This window comes from Apium graveolens, chromosome 6 (genome assembly GCF_009905375.1).
Source record: "Apium graveolens cultivar Ventura chromosome 6, ASM990537v1, whole genome shotgun sequence".
NCBI classification, from domain to species: Eukaryota; Viridiplantae; Streptophyta; class Magnoliopsida; order Apiales; family Apiaceae; genus Apium; species Apium graveolens.
The window spans coordinates 133,727,775-133,733,909 of NC_133652.1; the positions used below are offsets into that span (position 1 = coordinate 133,727,775).

Below are 6,135 nucleotides of genomic sequence, written 5' to 3' on the forward strand. Positions count from 1 at the left end.
TTCCTTGGTTCCATCGCTTTCTCCTTTTGCTTAGCTTCTTCATCTCCAACTTCAGCTTCTCCTTCTTTTGCCTTTTCAGCATCAGCAACTTTCCCAGACCTTAAGGTAATAGACTTGACTTGCTCTTTGGCTTCCTTCTTGCCTGGCACTTCCGTGTCACTGGGAAGTGTGCCAGGTTGATGATTGAGCACCGCATTGGCTATTTGACCGATTTGATTTTCCAAGGTCTTGATCGATACCGCTTGACTCTTGCACAACAGCTTAAGTTCCTCAAAATCAGCACTAGTGGGTGCAGCTGCACCTCCCTGTTGAGGATATGATTGCCTTTGAGCATACTGCTATGGTTGCTGGAATCCAGGTGGATTGAACTGTTTACTCATACCTTGCTGATATGGTGGCTGAATAGCATTCTGATTATTACCCTAGCTGAAATTTGGATGATTTATGTTGTTAGGATGATAAGTAGCTGGCACAGGCTGCTGTTGTCGCTGATAATTGTTCACATACTGAACATATTCGTTAACAAGAGAACACTGATCCGTAGCATGAGATCCTGCACAAAGCTTACATACCATAGCTATTTGATTGACTCCATAGATAGCTAGAGAATCGACCGTCATAGACAGCGCTTGGAGCTGCGCTGCAATAACGGTGGCTGCATCGACTTCCAGAATACCTGCTACCTTTCCAGGCATCATCCTTTGAGTTGGGTTTTGATGCTCATTTGCAGCCATAGTCTCAATAAGATTATAAGCCTCAGTATAGCTTTTGGCCCACAAGGCGCCTCTAGCTACTGCATCGAGCATGGGCCGAGATTGGGCCCTTAAACCATTATAGAAACCAGTGATCACCATCCAATCGGGCATTCCATGATGTGGACACTTTCTCAACATTTTCTTGTAGCGCTCCCAAGCTTCGAACATAGATTTTGTAGGTTGCTGCGCAAACTGAGTAAAAGCACTCCTCATAGCAGCAGTCTTTGCCATAGGATAAAACTTCACCAAAAACTTTTGCGCAAGATCTTTCCAAGTAGTGATGGACCCAGCTGGTTCAGAATGTAACCAGTCCTTAGCTTTATCCCTCAGTGAGAATGGGAAAAGCCTCAGCTTGATCGCCTCATCAGTCACACCATTATATTTGAAAGTACTGCAGATCTCGACAAAATTCCTTATGTGCATGTTGGGGTCTTCAGTACATCACACATAAAACTCCATTCTTTCCTAAGGCCCAATCTCCTAATGTCACTTAACTTAGAAGTAGAAAGAGCATAGTTCATGGAATTAAGCATATTGATTATGTCAGTGTCAGTGTGTGGTGAGGTCACAGTGTTATCAGGAATCTTGAAACATGCTTTTATAACATCACTATTGATACAGAATTCCTTACCTTTGATGGTGAGTGTGATTGTCTTATCTGTTGAGTTGTATGTAGCAGTGGTCCACATTTCTTCAACAACTTCATAAAAGATTGTGGGTGATTCCAGCATGGCATAGCTGAGCTTGCAATTCTTCACAAAGTCCATCATCTTATGATAGTCACCAGATTGCTGAATACCCTTGTTTACTAGTGCAGTGAAATTGTTCTTCTCATAAATATACTCAGTTTGAGACATAATCTTGACAACGGGCGCCATTGTTAGAGAATAAGAGCTTGAAGAGAAAGAGTAAGTGTTTGAAAGAGAAAGAAATTGAAGCAGTTGATTTGAGAAGGATAAAAGAAAAGCAATAGAAATGAAATAAGCTTTTATACTATCTCAAAAATACCTGCTAAAAATAATAAAGTAAAATAAATTAACCAATTAAAATTGCCTAAAATAGCCGTTTAAAAATAAGCTGTAAAAATTCCACCCATTATCCGTCGTGTTATGCTTACAAACTGTAAGTATACTCGATGGATAATGTTCAGGGAATTAGCGACTGAGATTAAGACAATTCGACGGATGAGGATAGACTGTTATCCGTCGAGTCATAAAATATTCCAGAAAAATAATTGATTTTTATTAGCAAATAGTATACCAACGGATGATCAAACTCGATGGATAAAGATCATCCGTCGAGATGTAAATTTTGACTTAGCCAAAATTTCATCCAAGATTGAAAAATCAATTAAATTTTTGGCTGCATTTCAACTTGCAAATTATCTCATATAGATTTAAGAATAATTAAGCATACCTAACTCACTTACCAACCTTGAAAAGGTGGATTCATCCAGTGGCTTGGTAAAGATATCTGCAAGCTGCTTCTCACTTGAAACAAAATATAGTTCCACAGTACCATTCATTATATGTTCCCTTATGAAGTGGTACTTGATATCTATGTGCTTTGTCCTTGAATGTTCTACGGGATTCTCAGTGATGGCAATTGCACTTGTGTTATCACAGAAAATAGGAATCCTCTCAACTTGCAAACCATAGTCTAGCAACTGATTTTTCATCCATAAAATCTGTGCACAGCAACTGCCTGCAGCAATATATTCAGCTTCAACTGTAGAAGTAGAAACTGAATTTTACTTTTTACTGAACCAGGACACAAGCTTCTTTCCTAGAAATTGACAGGTTCCTGTTGTACTTTTTCTATCAATTCTACAACCTACATAATCTGCATCTGAATAACCAGTTAGATCAAAACCAGAATCTCTAGGGTACCAAATGCCAAGTTTTGGTGTTTTCTTGAGATATCTGAAAATTCTCTTAATAGCTACTAAGTGAGATTCTCTTGCATCAGCCTGAAATCAAGCACAAAGACAAGTAGCAAACATTATATCTGGCCTACTAGCTGTTAAGTACAGAAGTGAACAAACCATGCCCCTATAACTTGAAATATCCATAGACTTTTCAGTAGTGTTTAATTCAAGCTTAGTTGCAGTGGCCATGGGAGTTTTTGCTGATGTGCAATCCATTAGATCAAACTTCTTTAAAAGATCATGAATGTATTTATTTTGACTAATGAATATTCCATCACTGACTTGCTTAACTTGCAAACCAAGAAAGTAAGTTAGTTCTCCCATCATACTCATTTCATACTTACTTTGCATCAATTTAGCAAACTTTTTACAAAGTTTCTCATCTGTAGAGCCAAAAATAATATCATCTACATAAATTTGAACAAGTATACTAGAGCCATTAACATTTCTAAAGAATAAAGTTTCATCTACAGTACCTCTTATGAAATGATTTTCCAAAAGGAACTTTGATAAAGTGTCATACCAGGCTCTAGGTGCTTGCTTCAATCCATAAAGTGCTTTCAAAAGATAATAGACATGTTCTGGAAAATTTGGATCTTCAAAACCAGGAGGTTGACTGACATAGACTTCCTCCTCCAAATCTCCATTCAAAAAGGCACTTTTGACATCCATTTGATAGACCTTGAAATTGGCATGGGTTGCATAGGCTAAGAAGATTCTGATGGCTTCAAGTCTTGCAACAGGAGCAAATGTTTCATCAAAATCTATTCCTTCTTGTTGACAATAGCCCTTAGCAACCAATCTAGCTTTGTTCCTGACTACTATGCCATTTTCATCCATCTTTTTTCTGAATTCCCATTTGGTGTCTATTGGATTCTTTCCTTTAGGCTTGGTGTTAGGGCGAAAACACGCACTAATATTCACGCAAGTATATGCATTCACAAGTAATATAGAATACTTTCTAGTTCGTTCCCACATAGACTCAGACTAATTATGTTCAATTTAACTCACTCACCAATGTATGATTACTTCTCAATGTTAAGACAATAACACTTAGATTTAAGTAACTAATTATTAACTACAATTAACTACTAAAATTAACCACTTAATTAACACTTCGAATTAACAATATTAAAACACTCATGAGATCACAACTTCATTACTACTTCCTTCAATAGTCATTGTTATTACCCTTAGCATGCAACAGTGATGATATTAATCGAATAACACGAAACTGATAAAAGCCAACTTTCATTGTACTAATACCATTCTACCAAACATCCACAATTAAGATAGAAGTTGAATAGGCATCAATTATGTTGAGTCCCTATATGTCTATAGAAATTGACAATATAATGATTTAAGAACAAATTATTCCTTTTGATTACACAGGGCGAATAAAACTAACTAAAGAATTCCATAGTAAATCCGTTACGACCCCATGATCACGATTAGCCCATGTTAGCACTTATCGTCATCATGGGTTCATTTGAAAACATGATAAATAAACACAAAAGAATAATAACTAAACTAATTATATTAAACCAGAGTACGTCACAAGAGTAATAGGTTCAAAGCAAAGAAAACTAGCATCCAACGTTACAATGAAATAAAGAATCACAAGAAAATATGCTTCCTCTTCGTTGCGGTGTGCTAAAACGGTCTTCTTCCTGATCTCCTTCGCTCCTCGATTAATACAACGATCCAACACACATGAAACGTCTCTGAAATCTACTTATATAGGAGTCCCATAAAACTCAGATTACTCAGAAGTTGGAAGCCAAACAGAAATAGGAGTCTAAAATAATAAATCTGAATTTCCGTCCCTGCGTGGCCGCTCAGCATAGCTGAACGGGCGCTCAGCTTCCTGCGCGGCCGCTCAGCATAGCTGAGCGGGCGCTCAGACCCCTTCTGGAAAATGGTCTGTTTTTGCTCCGTTTCTTCGCTGTAATCTGCTCCTCTCTTCCCTCTTGCAATGCTAGACACATGCCAAGGCTTATTTTTGATGAATTCTCCCCCGAAATGCAACTAATACCCTGAAATGCGCAAATACTAGAAAAACGCATCAAATACATAAAATACTTGATTTCAAGACACCAATTTAAGCTATTATAAGACGTTCTAAGTGGTATAAAATGCCACTTATCACTTGGGCACCAGCTTCCATACATTATTCCTTTCAAATTGGTTTAGCTCCTCCTGCATAGCTAAAATCCAATCAGGATCCAACAAAACTTCTTCTACCTTCTTTGGTTCTTCCTTGGAAAGAAAGCTGTTGTATAGAAATTCTTCTTGAGTTGCTCTCCTGGTTTGAACTCTAGAAGAAACATCACCAATTATGAGCTCAAAGGGGTGATCTTTTGTCCATTTTCTTTGTTGAGGTAGATTAGCTCTAGATGAAGAGGCCTCATTTTTGTCTTGATGTGTGATTGAGTTTTGATTGTTAGAAACTCCCCCTGAGTTTGTGGATCTTTGATTTGAGAAAGGGGAGCTTTCTATAGGTGATCTATCCTGACTTTCTGCTCCTTTTGATAACCCGACGGATGGTGAATTTTGAATACCGACGGATGAAGCTGGTTATCTCCCGATGGATAACGCAGATTGCCTCCCGATGGATGAAGCATTATACAACTCGACAGATGTTGAGTTTTGTGCTTTATTGGTAGTAGATTTTTCTGCATTATCCTTTGATATTGTTTCTTGATCACTTTCATCATCACTGTCATCACTAACCATTTCCACATTATCGAATTTGAGGCTCTCATGGTAATCTCCATCTTGAAGTCCTTCAATCTTTTTATCATCAAACACAACATGTATTGATTCCACAATAATATTGGTTCTTAGATTATAGACTCTATATGCTTTACCAACAGCATATCCAACAAAAATTCCTTCATCTGCTTTAGCATCAAACTTCCCATTTTGATCAGTTTGATTTCTCAGAATATAGCATTTGCAGCCAAAGACATGAAGAAAATTTAGAGTTGGCTTCTTGTTCTTGAACAATTAATAGGGAGTCATGCATCTTGCTTGATTAACCAGGGAAATATTCTGAGTGTAGCATGCAGTATTTACAGCTTCAGCCCAGAAATATGTTGGCAGTTTAGATTCTTCAAGCATTGTCCTTGCAACTTCAATAAGTGATATGTTCTTCCTTTCCACTACTTCATTCTATTGTGGAGTTCTTGCTGCTGAAAACTCATGCAGAATCCCATTTTCCTCACAAAATGCTCTCATGACTGAATTCTTGAACTCAGTTCCATTGTCACTCCTGATTCTTCTAACCTTGAAATCAGGATGATTATTGACTTGCCTTATGTGATTGATGATGATTTCACTAGCCTCATCTTTAGACTTTAAGAAATATGTCCAAGAGAACTTTGAGAAATCATCTACAATTACTAGGCAAAATCTTTTCCTTGAGATGGACAACACATTGACTTGTCCAAA

At 37.6% G+C, this 6,135-nt stretch overlaps 1 non-coding gene across 1 annotated transcript; it reads left to right on the top strand.

Annotated features, from left to right (window-relative positions):
• Positions 1-864: 864 nt before the first annotated feature.
• LOC141669814 (small nucleolar RNA R71) lies at positions 865-971 on the top strand. The gene has a single exon (XR_012554072.1). It is a non-coding gene; the product is annotated as a small nucleolar RNA R71 (small nucleolar RNA).
• The last annotated feature ends 5,164 nt before the right edge of the window (positions 972-6,135 follow it).